Source organism: Falco naumanni, chromosome 8, assembly GCF_017639655.2.
Source record: "Falco naumanni isolate bFalNau1 chromosome 8, bFalNau1.pat, whole genome shotgun sequence".
NCBI classification, from domain to species: domain Eukaryota; kingdom Metazoa; phylum Chordata; class Aves; order Falconiformes; family Falconidae; genus Falco; species Falco naumanni.
Window position 1 is genome coordinate 64,258,717 of NC_054061.1, and position 17,836 is coordinate 64,276,552.

Here is a 17,836-nt window from a genome sequence, read left to right on the forward strand (position 1 = left end):
AAAGTGTTTACAATACCAACGACATGTAGAACTGCTAAGCGTTCAACAAATCTGGTTGATATCATTCCTGCCCCCTCAGGCAAGAAGAAAACCAGCTTTAAGACAGTACCCCTCTACGCAGCCAAACATAACACCAGTTCCTGTGCAAAGCTTCGCAGGAAAATATTAAAACATCCTGTTGTTTCCCCAGCCTGCTGCAAGCCCCCTCCCCGGACCAGCCCATTGTGCCCCACCAGTGCCGGGCACCGCAAGCAGCACAAACACGTCCGTTAGCCCAGCACTTCCTCAACCTCATCATTTTCCAGCAAAGCTCAGCCTGCCATTTTGTCCTCATTTCTTGTTCACGTGTGGATACTTCACCACAGCACCTCTTGGAGACTTTTGCGGAAAAATTCTGATTTTAAAATATTTCAAGTTTCACTTGGAAAAATTCCATCCACACCAGTAAATATGTGCTGGAACTCAGCGAGTTCAGGCTTTTTCCAGTTGCTGTGCACAAGACCTGCAGTATGAGACAAGCCGAGGGCAGGAGATTTAGCTGGTTGAAAATCAACCATATCTGTAGGAGAAGATCTAACTAGGCTGGTGACATAGACCAGCACGCTACAAATGCTCATATGCTTTGATTTCCTTGTATCACCAGGGTCTCCGAGCAAAACCAGGTCCTTCCTGCACCTGAGGACAGAAGTGCCAGAGGACCACCACGGCGTGGAGGTGGCACTGGGCCGGTGGTGCAGAGCTGTGGGCAGGCACAGAGCTGTGCCGATGGCACCATGCTGCAGCAAGGACCGATTGCCAGAGCAGCAGGTAAATCCCAGGTTTCCTACCCTCTCCATCCATTTCCCTCTGGACAAAAGGGTTGGGGCGAAGAGCAGAGATACTGGCGGGCTAGGCTCGTGCCCAGGTGCTCGGCCCCCCTGGTGGGGCACCGGTGCCCAGTGGGCAGGGGCTGCCTCCTTCCTCCTGCCTTCCTGGTGTTTGGCAGTGCAGGTCACCAGAAACATGCCAAGGCACTCTGCACCCCTACCCTCTGCAGCACAAGGGAAAACAATTCATCTCAGCACTGCACTTAGGTATTTGCTGCCAGCTTGCCTGGCTGGTCGCCTCCAAGAGCGGAGCTGGAGGGACAGCAGCCTGTGGGGCATTGTGGTCGGCTTTTGTCAATGGCAAGAAGTGCTTCGACTCAGTGGAAACATAAACACAATGCTTATGTTTCCATTGCACTGGATGAGAAAGCTGGAGAAGCCCCACATTATTCCCAAGCCCCTAAAACATCTCCCTGGATAACACAATTGTATTTAAGAATGAGAAAGAGAGGGCAAAGATTATTTTGAAGAGCAAAATTAATAGACCCTTCACCTCTCACCTAGGGAAAACTTTCAAGGCTTCCAAGGATAAAGAAAGGGACCCAAGGACCCAAACCACCTGCAATCTGCTGAAGGCACCGCTCTGCCGACTCCGGAGACCTTGAAGTGAATATGTAGAGCACAACACCACCAGTGAGGGATGCAGAATCCTTTTGCAAAACACTGAGGTACCATTGATCACCAAGACAATGCCTGGAAAAGCTTCACAGCAGGTGGGAAATAATCGAGAGGGACTGAGGGGTCTTTCCCTCCCAGCCTGTGGGGCTGGAGTGGGGCCAGGGGCTTCCCTACGGCTTTGGCTCCTGGGCTTATGGGCAAGGAGCTGGGGACAAGCCGAAATAGGTGGAGGGCAGACAGCAGCCATGTGTAGCACAGAGCAGCTGCCTGCCATCCTCACAGCAGAGAGGGAGGAGAGCAGCTGAGGCGTCAGAGGGAGGAAGACAGCTTCAAAGCTGTAGAGAGCTCATCAGGTAGACTGGATAACCCCAGCCAAACGCTCCTGGTGGGTCTGCATAATGTAAACCTGCAGGAAGATGGCCGGGAAGCTCAGGGTTAATCCTCAGAGCCTCTAAAAAAAGAGAGTAAAGAAGAGGTGTCGGTGAGGGAGCTTCAGGAAAAAAGGGTTTGTCCCAAGAGGAAGGAGGGAGTGTCAAAAAGGAACCGACAGACTTTCTAAGTTTGAAGGAAATAGCGTCCCTAAAAGTGGAGGGGCATGTGCATAGGTAGTGCTAAAATGATTCCGCTTTTTATGACTAGTTAGTTGGTGATGTTTAAATATCACCCTGGTACTGGTTTGCCATCCCAACAGGCTGTCCCAGAGATGTTTCTGAACAGATGAACTGTCAGAGACCATCATGTAGGCAAGACAACCAAAGCTACTCCTGCCTCCACTGCCCCGCAGCACGCCTGCACGTCTGGGTGCCTACACCAAGCTCTCCAAGGCTCTGAAGCCAAAAGCTCTCCATCTCCAACCTTCATACAGGTAATTTCTAGCACGCCCAGGCTGTGGGCTCTCAAAGCTGCTCATTTTCCCCTAAATTCATTCCCACTGACCTCGATGAGCATTTGACTAGGCAGCACTAAACAGCACCATTGCGCCAGCCTCGGGACTCCCACGGCTCATTGCCAAATGCTTTCAGATATGTCTCAGATATTCGGAGTCACTCAAACCCAACCAGAGCTCCTCAGCAGGTATTGCTGGATTAATCTTCCCTTATGTGAAATTTGGCCCTTGGACCAAACTCTGCAGACTGGAAAAACCTCAAGGGGCAAGTACATGGCTGCAAAACACGATGATGAGCTTGCTGATATGCACAGCGAGGCTGAGAGGAAGGCAAGGCGAAGTAAAGCGATAGAAAATAAAAATAAAGTGAAGATGGGAGCAGGCTTATTTCCCTCCCTCAGTGCATTTTGGGATTATTTTTTTTTTTCCTTCATGAAATAAATGACTTTTGGAATAAAAGAAGTGAAACAGCAGTTCAGCAGAGCTCTGTCAGTTACATGGACCTCGTACAAGGATGCTGAGCAGGGCACGGAGCTGCGGGGCGCTGGCTGACAGCTCCGCACACGGTGCAGCACACGGCACGCCCCCGCCTCGGCTGGCACGGGCGATGCCTTGCCGCCCCGCCGCAGCCAGCATCTGCAAGAGTGGCCCTGGGCCCTGCCTCGGTCAGCTCCCGGCGCCTGCCCGTGCTGGCTGCAAGGGTCACGTGGTATCCGTATGGATACAGACATAAACTATGGGAACTGCTGCGTTTGGGTCCGTGGCATCATCGTGAAAGCTTCCTGTTTCCTCTAGCTTGTCACATAAAAATGCTTCTCTGAGTTTCTCCCGTTGAGCCCCTTGCATGTGTGAGTCCAGCTGGGTCGAAACCCCTAAAAAAAGGTAGGAGTCGCCCTGCAATGGAGCGGAGAACAACCCCAGGAGGTCGTCTAGGGTTGGCGGCTGCACAGAGGCTTTTTTTATTTGGAGTGGAAGATGTGAGAGGCAAAGCTGTGGCTCGGAGGACAACGCCATGGGGCATTAGCCGAAAGCTTACGCTTTTTAGGGCAAATGAAAATACAGTAGAATGCAAAAGCTTGAAGCCAGTGGAAAGCATCCCTCTAATTCCAGTGGTCTACGAACCAGTCACATGTAGATTTGCCTGAAAAGATGTTTTATTTTATAGCGCTGCATAACAGAATCGCTTGCAGCAAGCCCTTGATGGCAATGGACCTTGAGGTTTTATGGGACAATGGCATTTCAGCTTAAGAAACGGAGTGCAAAGATCACCGTCGAGAGTGGGTTTGACAGACACCATTTCACTAAACTAATTAGAAAAAGGAAGAATGCGGGAGAATGACAGCTGCCTCTTAAGATAATAGGAAACCTGTCTCTTTAAATGTGCTGGGGTTTTTCAGTGCAGACCAGGCAGGGCTATAATCAGAGCAGCAGCGGGTCGGATTTAGGTTCAGTACAGTATATAATTCTGTTGCAAGGTCCATCCAAGAATACTTTGGCAAGCTCAAATATATTGAAATTGCCTTGGCTAGTGGCTTGCAAAATGGCTGTGGAAAGTCAAGATAATTAGAGCATTGTGGAGAGGAGAGACAGCAAAATAAAGGGTGGAAGACAAAAAAAGGCAAACCAATAAAAAAAGAATTACAGGCACGAAGAAAGTTTCAGAACAGAATAATTGAAGGAGAAGGGCTTACCCACCAGATTTGAGCCGTGTCATTTGTACAAGAGGAAAAGGACAAGCACAAGTAAAAAAAGACCAATCTCCAACAATTTGAGATTAATAAATGGATTTAAAAGCATCAAGAAGACGCAGCGGGGAGTTACATAGGGTTTCTGAGTGGATTTAAGTTAGAAATCAACAAGGAAGCATGAGAGAAGAAAGTCTCTACTTTTGGAAGTAACATTTTGAGTTGATCCTTGGCGTTTGGCCTGACCGGGAGTAGGACGAGCCAAGTAATAAAAAAAATCAGTTACATAAACTGAGAAACCTTCGGCTGGAGCAGCAGCACCTTAGTCACCGTTAGCAAGCCTGAGCCCTGTGCAGCCAGGTGCTTGAATCCACGCCCAAACACATGCACGGCGCAGACCCATCAACCCCTACAATTACCCTCTTACAAGCCCTGCCTAGTACCACATCCCTCGTTACTGGAAACCTGAGATGACCGTATGTTGTAAAACACCCAGGCCAACAGGAATTTTGCCAGCAACTACAATGGGATGAGTTCTGCAGGCATCTATCTTATAAAAAATAGACGCCGTGCTAAAACTGGTGCAGTGACGACACTCTCCCGGTGTTCCCCAGCTCCGGAGTTGCTCGTCCCCTTGTACAAAAGCAGAGCTTGCATCCCCACTGTGCTCCTGTACACAGCGGGCTTGCCCGCAGCTCTGGGACACGACTGCCATTCACACTGCAGTTCTGAAATCCTGATTTCTGCTTGATAGTCTTTTTGTGATAAAATATCCAACAAAACATGTTTGCATAAGAGTTTGGGTCTACACAAACACGGTAACAGAGACATTTCTCTCCTTCTTCTACGTATTACTTACGCACGCATACACAATTCATAGGTATTCTTACTATAAACACATAGATGTATGCATAACCATCATCGTGCAGTTCTGTTTCCCACAGAGGAAACCACTTTTACGACTAACAAGCGACTCATCATCCATGGCGTGGCGACCACTTACACAGCAGGAACGATGAAGCGTTTTTGAGCCCATGACTGTGCCCGGCTCCGCGAGCCAGGGGTGGCGCTGGGGCTGCGGGAGCGGGTGGTGTTTCCAGCTCACCCCACGCCCCTGCAGCCCCGAGCAGGGAGGGCTGCCCACGAGCTGCCCATCATCTGATGGGCACAGCTTCTTGTCCCCTGTGATCTGCCACCGACATGTCCCCTTCTCTGTGCTCCCCCTGGGTGACCGGTGCATTTTTTTTAGGGCTTGTGGGCCCGATCCTTGGCTGTTGTAAGCTGACACAGCTGAACTGGGATGGAGCAGCATCCCTACCACATCGCAGGCAAACTTGGTGCCTTGCAGGTTGGTTTTGCTCGCTGGCTGACACAGATATTGCAGAGGGGGATGTCTCCATGTTCCTCCTTATGTCAGCCTCCCTGACAACTGGCACCACTGCTGCAAGAGTTTTATTTACTAGTATTAACCTTCACAGTAGGAAGAGGAAAAAAAAAAAAAAAAGGAGGATTTATAAAAAAAATTGCAAGTCCGGACAGACAGTGTTCATTCACAATTGCAGCAGGCAGAGTGCATTTCTGCAGGTAGGGCCCTCTCATGCCTCCGGATCCAGGAAAGCTGCTTGTTTGCAAAGGTTCACTAACTTTTATTTCAAACTTGGCATTACAAACTGCCCTCTAAATCAGGCTGTGCTTGCGGGGGGTGGGGGTGGGGGCAGGGGGGGCAGACTGCGAGATCAGGCAGGCCGATGGTCCCTCCAGCTTGGAGATTTCTCCCTTCCTCCAGCCTTACTCTCATTTTCTGCCCCAAAAGGAGGAGACCAGCAAAGCAATGAACTTCTCCCCGGGCTGGCACCCCATGCAGACGTCTGACTTGCAGGGCTCAGTGCACGTGGCAGCACAGCAGCACGGGTGCTACTTTAGACGAGAGCAACCTGTGTTCAGTGGCAGGGCGCAGCTAGCCTGAGCTGTGAAAATCGTCACCGAAGGAAGCACAAACCACTTCCAGTAAACATCCTCTGGGTATAGCTGGGGAACTCCCAGGCCATAGCCCTCCCTGCCCTGGGACAGCAATTTGCAACGCAGCTAATCCTGCCTCCAGATGCACGTTCCAGCCAGCAGTGGAGCAGAGCCCAGCCATGCCAGGGCGAGGGGTGCAGAGCTGCTGCACAGTCCCCGCTGCCCGCAGCCCCTGCCGTTACAGAAACAACCTCTGCCAAACGGACACCGCACCTACAGCAGCGGCAGCCACTGCTCAGGCTGTCCCATGGCTGTTTCATCTCACAAGCTGTACAGACACAGGAACACGGAAAAATGTTTCTCACTTCTAACCACATCCCGAAAGCTTAACATGTTAGCAGGGAGCGCGATGAAAATTTAATTGGGCAGCTGCACCCCGCGGGCCTTGCAGGGACTTGTCCCAGTCCTGCAGCCTCCCCCTGTCCACACCAGCAGGTCCAGGTCCTGCAATGAAGCATTTTAATGTACAACATGCAAAAAATACTACCTGGAAACGCCTGGACATGCAACTTCTGACACCACGAGCATCAGCCCCGCTCTCTTTTCATCCTCGTAGATGTGCTTTGTTATTAACTTTTCATGTGACAACTGTTTGTGCATTAAAAGTGCTTCACAAAACATAAATATTGGAAGCGAGGACTTCTAAGAGCCTGTATTAGCGGGTCCAGCCTTTTAAATGTTGGTGACTAGGAAACTGGAACGCAAGTCAGAGGTCTGTTCTGACCATCCTTCCCTGGTTTTCTGTTCTTCAATTAAACCATGGCTTTTAGCTATTCGTTTTTACCAGTATTATATAAAACTAGGACAGAGTAAATGAAAATTTATAATTTATAAACAATCTGGGAAAAAAAAAATCACTGAATTATTTATGGCACTTTTGAAATATGTGTTTGTTACTTGTACAAAAATTAGTTGTTAGGTCTTAATCACAGCAGTGCCACAAATATGTTGGAAATTAGGACTCACAAACCTGCTTGTCTGGAAAGCAAAAAACCCCTGTAACTCTACCTACAGTTGGAAAACCCAAACCAAACTGATTCTGAATGGTTGAGTTAAACAAGTGCCAATTATTGAATAATTCTCTGACCTAAACAGAAAGTTATTGTATATGGAAAGATTTTTTTTCTTTTCTTCCTGGAGAGTGCTTTATACCAGATGCCCTTTTAAATTGTTTTGAATTCTCTGTAGGCAGTAGATAACTAAACCTACAGAATGTAGTAATGGCAAAAAGGAAGCAATCAAGTTGGCCACTTCTAGTTAAGAGTCATGGAAAAGGCATCTGTTCTATATGAATTGCAGACTATAGGAACTTTGACAGTTCATAGACCAGACTTAATTTATTAAACTAAGTTTCTAATATAAACAGTAATTCGTTTCAGGCACTGACACTGAAGGTCTGGATTATGTGAATAAAACATAGAGACCTCCGCTGGCCTCCTGAAAAAAGGTAGTTTTGCTGCATAGGAAGAAAATAACCGAGTGTGCCTTAGCAGCCGGCGTCAGCGCTGAGGCCATGCCCCGTGTGCCCCAAGCGAGGGTATCGCTGGCGGCGCGGCTGGCTGGCATTCCTGCCCACGGCCTGTACCCAGCTGCTGAGTATCCTGGAGATTACCTTGGGGTAAAAGATTATGGGGATCTCAGCAAAACTGCAGTTTGAAGTCTTTGGAGAGACGCTCATTTGCAAACAAAGCAATGTCTAATGGCATGAATGTGGGCAAAAAAGGGCGAGAGAAGAGCGCCTCGATGCCATGCGCCTGCTGCCTCTCCAGGGAGGCTGTTACCCCAGGCTAAGCCAGGGCACCGGCTTGTCAGGGACCCACACGCCCAGCCACCCACGCCAGCAGGGTAGGGGACAGCCTCTTACGGGGCATGGTGCCCACTGGTGCCTGCGCTGTACATAGACACACGCACACAAAAATACCTTCTCAGTGGCAGTTCAGTGTATCTGCTGATGCATTCAGCAAATACTGCTACGGAGCACCCGAACAAAATGAAGTACTCAAAGCATGATTTATGGGAGACCCTTGCTTTGTTTGCCCAGCTCCGGCTTCATCCAGGTCCGGGAGAAGCACAGATCAGGGGGTCTCAGGGCCGGATGTCAGCAAATGTTTATCTTCAAGCACTTTAGTAATTCAGGTGAATACAGTAGGACTATTTCACTGCTTAAAATTAGGCAGGTACCTAAACAATTTCCTGGATCAAGTTCACATTCAGCTCAGGTTTCCAGCACGGGGTTTGCTGTAGCTTTGACCAAAAGTTTGATCATAGCTCAGAAATCACACACAACTATTTCCTTATGTCATCAGCCCTCAGCAAAGACCAAGTATGGAAAACCTCAGTTCGGGTTTTTTCCCCACCAAAAAAGTTACGGAAAGGAGTGACGAGGTGAAAGCGTTTTGCATCAGCGCTGGCAAGTTCGTTGCTGTTGGTGAGATCAACGGACCAAAGTTTCTGCTGGCAGGAGTGTGAAAGCAGCCACCCCAGGCTCCTCTCCAAAAGCCGAAGGCGAGCTCCCTGCCACCCCGCACACCAGCAGGCAGCAAGAGGTGGCTTTTGTGTGGCATTTTGCTCAGGCTGAACCCGCTGCATTGCCAACCCCAGCTAATTGCTTGCTTCCCCATCTCATTTGCCTGAGAATGACAGAGAATGTGAGACAGCACAGGGTCTATAAAATCATTAATTGAATTACTAGTGTGGAATAAGTAGCGCATCAATTTGAATTCACCATCATCCCCCTCCTCTCCTCCCCCGTGTTTTAGAGACCAATCCTACTGTTGATATGTGCACAGCTTTGGAAGGAGGCCCAATAAATAGATGTGCTATTCTAGCTAAACAAATTTATTTTTCCAGCTGTTCTACTGAATTAGTAAATTGTAATGTTGACTTCAGACTATCTTCCCCATAAAATATATGCTGGCCTGTATATTTTACTGGCAATTCTTTTGCGACACCTCATTAAGGGCTGATCCAATCTGTATCCCAGTCTATTGGAATTTTGCTTTGACCCGAATGGGCTTCAGATTGGGAGGCAATATCGATTCAATACCTGTTTTATATTTTATTGTTGAATCATGAGCATCACTTTTTTTTTTTTTTTTTTTTGCACACTCTCTCCCCTCACCTGGTTTTCTAAGAGGTTTTAGGGCAATAATTGCAGGTACGAGTGGGCTTGGAGTTTTGTGCCAAACACACTGTCTGAGCACATGTGGTTTCACCGGCACATGTTGATGATTGCTTCTCTGGGAAGAGAACAGGAATTGTCCAGCCTTAATGCATAAACTTCTCTTTAGCCTGTCTCTGTGTTCAAATGGACTCAAAAGCTTTTACAGATTGTGCAGGTTTGGTTTGCCTTCGTTTGGCATCTTCCATTTCGTTTACACCAGCACATAGCAACAAACGCTACGAGGTTGCAACAGCAGCTTTTCAGTCTCCTACATTAACACAAATTAATTCTGGGCTACGGTTCAGATTTACCGTTTTTAACACCGTCATCACGTTTCAGCTGGCACCGCCCAAGCGAAGCTGAGCCTGGCGGCCCTCGCCCCACAGCTCCCGCCGGGCAGCCGGCAGGCACCGCAGGCACCGCAGGCACCGCCGGGCTGGCCGGGGCCGTTCCCGGCACCGTGTCCCCGGGGTCTGGCGGGCACCGGGCAGAGCCCAGCAGGTGTGCTAGCACAGGTGCGCAGCACAACCCCCGTGTCACCGAAACCTGCTGGCTTCGGCAGAGCAGCAGGTAGCCACGAGAAGCGGGCTTGGCGGGGTCACGCAGCACCACCCCAGTCCCAGGAGCTGGGATGGCTTTCATGCTCCCAGACTGCAGCGGCTCCCATTTAACATGCTCGAGAGATGCAAACAAGACAAAAATATTTGTTGATATTATCCCTCCTGGCCAAAGAGGAAAAATGAATATTTGTTGTAATATTGATAAATACATGTAGTTGTTCACGTCTGTGCTTCTAACTTCTTCGAAGGGTTTGGCTTCTACCAACATCTCCAAAATAGTCTTTAATGACACAAAATTCAACCTGAAGTCCAGACGTGGGCTGGCAGCGGTGCCCGTCAGCCACGTTTGGGATTGCCCCTGGAGCACGGGGCAGGGGCCAGCTGAGGCACAGGGGAGCCAGGGGATGCCCTGGCACGGCCATGGCGCGCAGGACCCGCTGAACAGCCCCAGCACGGGGCGGCAGCGGGACGCCGTGTTCCAGCCGGGTGGGCAAAGGGGCTGGGGAGGGGACAGGGAATGCACACCCAGCAAGGAAGGACCCCCATGCTTTCTCCTTGACCATAAAACTAAACCCAAATAAAAATGGAGCAAAACTTAAAAACAAACAAATAAAGAACAAATAACATGCTTTTAATGTCCTGATGCAAGAGGGCTCTAATACCATTTCCACATCCATTAGGCAAAGGATTTTGCATGTTCCCTCACAAAGAGTGAGCATTTTCAGTGGCTTTCCCTTAAATTAAGATGACAGGTTACCACTGCACAGTGTTGTTAATCTTTTCCTAAAAGCTTAATGTTACTACTTAGTAGTTTACTAATAAATCAGAGAAAATACATAATGTCATTTTGGTTTAGATATAGATGGATGACTTTTTAGTATTTGTAAAGTTGTAGAACAGGTACTGTCATGGCATTCAGCGGAAGGAGTAACACTTGCTGTGGTAGCTGTATTCCTTTCTGCCCTAGGGCCATGGCGCAGTACACCGTTCACATGCTCAAAACCAATTCAATACCCTGTCATACATCCTTTCAGCTGTCTTCCATGCAAGATGTATTAAGGATGGTGCTTAATTTTCATAGGATACTTTGATCCTATTTTTCATTACTTTAAACTTTCTTTCCCCTGAAAATATTATATCCTTTTAGGCTATTTTTTTTTTGTAAGCACGCATCATCACTGCTGCTGTCATCCTGCATTTGATTTTGCTGCTGAGTCCCCTCTAGTTTGTGGATTTACTGCTTTTGATGCCATACAAGTGCGTTTAAATTGGTGGCTGGGACGTGACCACATCATTCTCTTTTGTGTGCCACTGATGATGGGAGACACTGTGTCTTCACAGGTACGTCCTGAGGGGCAGCCTAAGCGGGCGAGGGCTTGACTGGCTTTATCTTTATTGTCGGGCAATTTATTTTACTGCCCAGGAAACAGTTGACAAAATTAGAAGCAAACAGACTCATCTAGGGGTGAGGATCTTGTCCCTCCAGTGTGACAGGCAGCTGCTAGAGCATCTGCCACGCATCCCCTGTGCACCACCAAGGGGCTCGCCCCGAGTTCCCACTCATAGTTGCCTATGTGGAGTAGGTATCCCTAAAAACCAGTGGTCACCAGTAACCGGCAGCACTTGGGCCAGGAGCACAGCACCCCATCAGCAGCACCAGGAGGGAGGGCAAGGGCTGCCTGCTGCTTTCTGCTGCAATGGGTCCTGCTTGTTTGGCCACCAGGAGCGGGAGCGAGACCCGTGGGGGAAACTCACATTGTCGGAGTTTTGAAGCCAGCTGACATTTCTGAAAACCCAGGCTCTCCGGGGATGGCCTTGAGCACAAGCTCTCCCACCGTGTCGGTGCAAACCAGGAGTAACCCTGTTCCAGTGAGTAGTGTAAAACCAGTATGAGCAGGAAACAAGACACCTATGGATATACCTGAACTGAACCTACAGGTCAAAAACCCCCACTTGGCCCATAGCACGTGCCTTTCTGAAGGCATTTTTGCCCAGTTACTGTCACTACAGATGGCAAACAGTGTCTCTTAGCTCTCTGTACGAGCGGCATGACCTGTTCTGCAGAAATACAGTGCCTCTCCAGAGAGAGGAGGCAGCAAGTGGAGGAGAACATCTCCACCTCCCTCCCCAGCACCGCCTGCTGTTGCACAGGTGCTGGCTGCAGCTGCCCTTCGGAGGGGCTGCGGCTGAGCGGCCGGAGGGGGACCAGAGACGTAGGGGCAAGGGGCCCCTGTGCCACCCCTTGCCTGGCTCCCCTGGGGCAGGGGACAGGCACGGAGGGGGGGAGCATCCAGGTGCTGGCTGTCCGGGGGGTCAGGGACCGCTTCCCCTTTACAAGGAATTTTTACAAGAAAAGCCCCGGCAGCCCATTTTGTACTTTCCAATGCCAGATCCTGTCTATATTCTTATTAGGTGCTCCTTAAGGCCTCCTAATTATTGCTTCCTGGTTGTTTTTACTTCTCCTTATTAACTTAATAGGTTCTCTGATGAGCAGAAGCACCCAGGAGCCATCACCTCCTCATTTAAACCAGAACTCACGATTTTGTGCTGGTGAACTATGCATTTTTTGCTGCACAATAGATGGCAGTAGAGAAAAAAGGCTGAGACTAGACAATTTATAGTTTGGAATATGCAGCTGATTTTTTTTTTTTCCCCCTCCTCAAATCACCGTACAGTATTTGTTGCTTTCTTCTCAACAGAGAGCTTTCCTAGAAAAGGCAGTCTGGTGTGGATGAGCCTAGATGGAATAAAAGATTCGTGCATGAATAATTAACATATTGGAGGCCTCACTTGAACTTCTTGCCTTACCCAGATGAATGAGTTAACATGTTGGAGATTATTATAAAAAGGGACTATTCTGCTCCGGTAGATCAAATCAGCTGAAAATGATGAAGTATTGCCACACATATAAATATATGCTCAGTACTTAAAAATAACCCTTCCAATAAGTATAGTCATATTGGAGTTCAGCTATGCTGACAGTCGCAGCGACAAGATAAAAAGATTTGGCATGAGTCATTCAGTTTGACTTTTGCACTGAAATGAGATGCAAGCCTGGGAACTCACTTTATGTAGGGCAGCCGCCGTGCAGGCGGGCAGCTCCTACCTCCCCGCTTTCGTGGTGCGGGGAAGAGCAGCGGCAAGCAGAGCCAGAGCACCTCCAACTTCAACGCAAAGGCCGCTGGATAAAGGCACAGGGCTCGGCAGCTCCTCCCCACCACCTGGCTGCTGCTGCCTGCGGGCGTGCACCCAAGCGCAGGGATGGATGCTGAGCAGGGCATTGCCTGGTGGCCACTGGGCCTGAGCTGGAGCAGAGCGCGATGGAGTCTGGCCCCACAGCCAGCAGAAAGTGCCCCTCAACTGTAAATAGCCATGGTTTACCATAGTCTTTTTAATTTAGCAAATGCTTTCCATTACTGCCTACTTCTTTGAAACCTAATTGCTGCAAAAAGGACTCTTCCTTGTAAATCGACATCAAACTCATGCTAACCGCAGGAGGGAGAGAAAATTTAATTACAAACTTTAATTCTTACCTCAGCTTTACTAATTTTTAATTGTGCCTAATAATAGTGAAAAACCAAGCTGGGAAAAATGCAGGAGGTTAAATTCACCACAAAGAAATTGCTAGATTCCTTATTCAAATGGATGCCGCAGCTTTCCTGCCTATTCGTACCTCTCTCTATCCCACAGCACTAATAGTAAAATAAGGTTGGGAAAGAAAACTGTATCATCATTTTCCCATGCCTCCGTTAAATAAAACCTTCCTGATGCAGGCGGCACAGAGCTGTGGTGAGGACAGCGAGCCTCCGCCACGCACGTTGCTTGCAGGGTGCCCGGCATGGGAAGGGATGGCGGCCGCAGGCTGGTGCTTAGCAGAGCGCGGGACTTGGCAAGGCGTTTGTAAGCTGAGAGCACAGCACACCCTATCCCAGTTGTGGCTGTCATTGCATTAGCTGTGTAGGAATTATTCTGGAATCTAATGATTTTGCTCCCAGCCAAAGCCCCTCTAACCCCCGTGCAGCCACCGCCCCGCCACACGGTACGTTGCGGTGGCCGCAGCCGGTGCCAGCACAGGCACTGAGCAGGAGCAGCGCCAGGCCGCTCTGGCACGCAGTACCGGGCGGGCGATGGGTCCTCCCAGCACAGGCTTTCTTTTCCAGAGAAAGTTAAAGGTGTGCTGTGCCATGACATTATCCAGGACTGCTTAAAAATAAAAATAGATTGGAAGTATTTTGGAGGCGTTTCTGTATATTCTCTCTCAACTGCGCAGTGCTGTCAAGCAAAACGTCTTCTTTCTTCAATCAGTGCATAAACGCAGACCAGATAGAACAGGGCACAGTGTTTGTGTGGAGCAACGCCCGATTTCTACACTTAATTTGCAACAACCTGAAAGTTACCACTAGCAGCAGCCATGGTAAAAGCGGAGCGATTCTTGCAGTGCCGGAGGCGAGCCAGGGCTCACCGGCTGCCAGGCTTCGGCAGAGCCACGGCAGTGGCTGAGCGGCACTTGCCCACGCGCAGGTCCCCCGGCTGCTCGCACAGTCACCACGACGCGCTGTATTCACACGCACCTTCAGAAAATCGCTGCTTCCCAAAATCTGGGTGGCAGCAGCAGAGGGAGCACGGAGTGCCTCTGCCTGAGGGTCTGTTCGGCTGTCCTGAGGGCTGCTCCTCAGCTCTGGCACGGCAGGGAGGCCACCCTCCCCGCCGCCCAGGCCACCCTCCCCGCCACCCTCCCCGCCGCCCAGGCCACCCTCCCCGCCGCCCAGGCCACCCTCCCCGCCGCCCAGGCCACCCTCCCCGCCACCCTCCCCGCCGCCCAGGCCACCCTCCCCGCCGCCCAGGCCACCCTCCCCGCCGCCCAGGCCACCCTCCCCGCCGCCCAGGCCACCCCTCCCCGCCACCCAGGCCACCCTCCCCGCCACCCAGGCCACCCTCCCTGCCACCCAGGCCACCCCTCCCCGCCGCCCAGGCCACCCTCCCCGCCACCCAGGCCACCCTCCCTGCCACCCAGGCCACCCTCCCCGCCGCCCAGGCCACCCTGCCTGCCGCCCAGGCCACCCTCCCCGCCGCCCAGGCCACCCTCCCCGCCGCCCAGGCCACCCTCCCTGCCACCCAGGCCACCCTCCCCGCCACCCAGGCCACCCTCCCCGCCACCCAGGCCACCCTCCCTGCCACCCAGGCCACCCTCCCCGCCACCCTCCCCGCCGCCCAGGCCACCCTCCCCGCCACCCATCGCAGTTCAGCAGTGCTCGCTGACGAAACCATCCTGCCTCAGCAGATAGCTAAGGGATCCGGTAAGAAAACCTTCACCTGCTAACAATATTTTTCCACTTAGATCTGTTCCTAAAGCTTATTGCCACATCAAATCCCATTATAGAAAATAAGGAAATGTTAAAATTAAGAACTAATGTTCACATGAAAGAATTTTTTTTACTATTTCCTTCAGCAAACCAATGAATGTTTAACAGTTGAAATTGCTTTGAAACAGCAATAAATTATTTCATGCATACATGACAAATATTAAAACCAGAAGGTTTCTTAATATGAAGTCACTGGTACCGGGATTCATGTTTGCCTTTGTTAATTACCTACTTGTTTATTAGCTTAGTTTCACAGAGGAGCTGCTGATATCCTCGAGTTAAGGATTTCAGAGCTGTTCACAGGATGTAATAATACGGTTTTATTGGGTGCTTGTTGAGAAAACGTTTTTAGTTGTTTGCACGTAAGCTGTAAAACTGCTGTTTCAGCCAGCCTGAAGCCCCCTGCACAGGTCCCTGCAGGCCCATGCCCCTCCGGGGCGGCTGCAGCATCCGCCTGCGCTGCGAGCATGGATGCTGAGGGAGGCTGGGATGCTGCCCTGGCACTGCAGCGCAGGAAAACGTCTCCCTTGGGCTAAACCCAGTCTCAGCCAGGACAAGCCTGCCCCGAGGCTGTGTTCCCAGCCACCTGAGAGGTGCTGCTCAGAAAGTCCCATGCTGAGCAGGCAAGCCCAAAGAGAGCCAGCCTTCGCTGTGGATTTAGTATTTTAAATTTGAGAAATTTTTTAGATTATTTATTTTTTTTAATCAGCAGGCTGCACATTCTCTACACAGCAAACTGCTCTAGGCTGCAAGGATTTCCTCTGGGAGGAAAAACCAGCGGCACAGACTCTGGGAGTATGTTATTATTGACTAAATCATTTTTATCACTACCATTAAGGAATTATTCCCCCAAGCTTCACCTCCCAGAGCTGGGGCATTATAGCCAACTTTAAGGGAAAAAAAGCTTCCAGTTGTACTGAGCGCAAGGAAAGGCTTGCAGTCTACAGGTACGTATGGGGCGATAAAACAAATGCCTCCCTACGCCACCAGTCAGCAAGACTTCATGGTGTTCAGCTCTGTCTGATCACCCTTGATGTGCTCACTACTGACCACATCCAAACCAAAACGCATCTTTTCACCCCCTAACCCGCCTGTAGCGCCCGCTGGCTCAAAGCAGTCCTGCCCGTCCTGCCTGCACGCTGCGGATGCCCTCAGCACCACCGTGACACGGGCACTGGGCAGAGGGGCTGGGAAAAGCACCCTGGTGGCAGGCAGGCACCCATGACCACCTAAACAAAACCGGGTTTCTACAGACTATAGATATGTTACACAGCATTTACAGCAAAAGAATTATCTGACATTTTCCTCCCTCAAAACCAACAAATTACTTTCCTGGAAATGTTTGTTACAGTTTTTTTCAAGGCAACTTTAGAAAGTATCAGTATCAGCTTTGGTTTTGAAAGCCTGCGATATTTTGAAACCCGGCTTTTCCTATTGCTGCCTAAACCAGAAGTATAACACACTGAGAACAGTGCAATTAAAGCAAACAAAAAAATCCCATGAAGAATAACAAACTAATCTGACCTGCTCTGGTGCTTTTCAGAGGCAATACAGGTCCTGCACTGCAGCCCCCCGGCAGCGTCGTGCTCCTTCGGCCTGTGACCGTAACTCAGCTGCAGGTTACTAGCAGACTTAGAGATGCATTTTTTCGAGAAAAAGAATAATTTTGGGGGCATGTGTAGCAGATGGGAATGTTAACTCATAGTGCTAGGAGTTAACCTGGTTGTATTATAATGTGATAGCTCCACAGCTAATGCCCATCAGCACTGTGGGCCATTTACTTTATCATAAAATAAAATTAATTGAGTGAAAATAAATTGCAGAGGGATACAGAAGAATTTGAGACCATATACATGAAATACACGATAGCTCGAGTCTCCCGTGACACATCTTCATTAGGGAGGAAACAATTATTATTAATTCTGTCTTTAAAAATAAATATCCTGAAACTCGCAACGAGATTTACTGCACGGGCTGTGGATGCTGGTATGGGTATGTGAGCGCTAAAATACCTTTTCCTTTGAAGAAGGACTTCCAGACTCAGCAGAACGTTATGGCAAGGCTGGCTGCTGGTGCCCGTGCCCTGGCGAAGCCTGCCCAAGCGATGCGGGGAGGGTGACGCGGGGAGGGCCCCTGGCGCTGCTGCAGGAGCGGCACAGGGGCCAGGTGAGCAGCAGGGAGCTGCCAGCGGGGCTGCGGGCAGCTAGAGTTGGCTCGTGGGCTGCAGTATTTCTGATGGAGAATGTTTGTTTGAGCGCATGCATGCATTTGCCAAGTATAGCAAGGTAATGTCATTGAGGCTTATTGATAATACAGTTATAATTCCATGTAATGACCAACTGAGCAAAATGATACAACCATCTCTCCTTCATCAATTATGCTTCTGTCCACAGAGACTTCTCAGTTAAGGGCTGTTTATTTCTGCAGCAAGACGTAGACCAGATATGCAGAATACAAACCTCCCTATTAGGATTCACTAGTATACTTTTTTTTCCTTCCAAGCCATTCAGCGGCATGTCATTTTGGGGATCAGCTTTCTGGCTGTGCAGTGAGACAGGAGCTGGAAACACAGACATGACCGTGGCGCTGAGCGAGAGGCAACAACCTGCCTGGTCCCGGCTGCAGGCACCTCCCGCTCTCCCGCTCCAGAGAAGCTTTTATTTGTTTTCTTACAGG

The 17,836-nt window shown here is 49.9% G+C and overlaps 1 long non-coding RNA gene across 1 annotated transcript in view; it reads left to right on the forward strand.

Annotated features, from left to right (window-relative positions):
* LOC121092901 overlaps window positions 1–5,737 on the forward strand; it is a 52,820-nt gene extending 47,083 nt beyond the window's left edge. Inside the window, exons 6-7 of the long non-coding RNA XR_005829417.1 lie at window positions 644–807; window positions 1,371–5,737. This is a non-coding gene — a long non-coding RNA (uncharacterized LOC121092901). The remainder of the gene's footprint in view (window positions 1–643; window positions 808–1,370) is intronic.
* The last annotated feature ends 12,099 nt before the right edge of the window (window positions 5,738–17,836 follow it).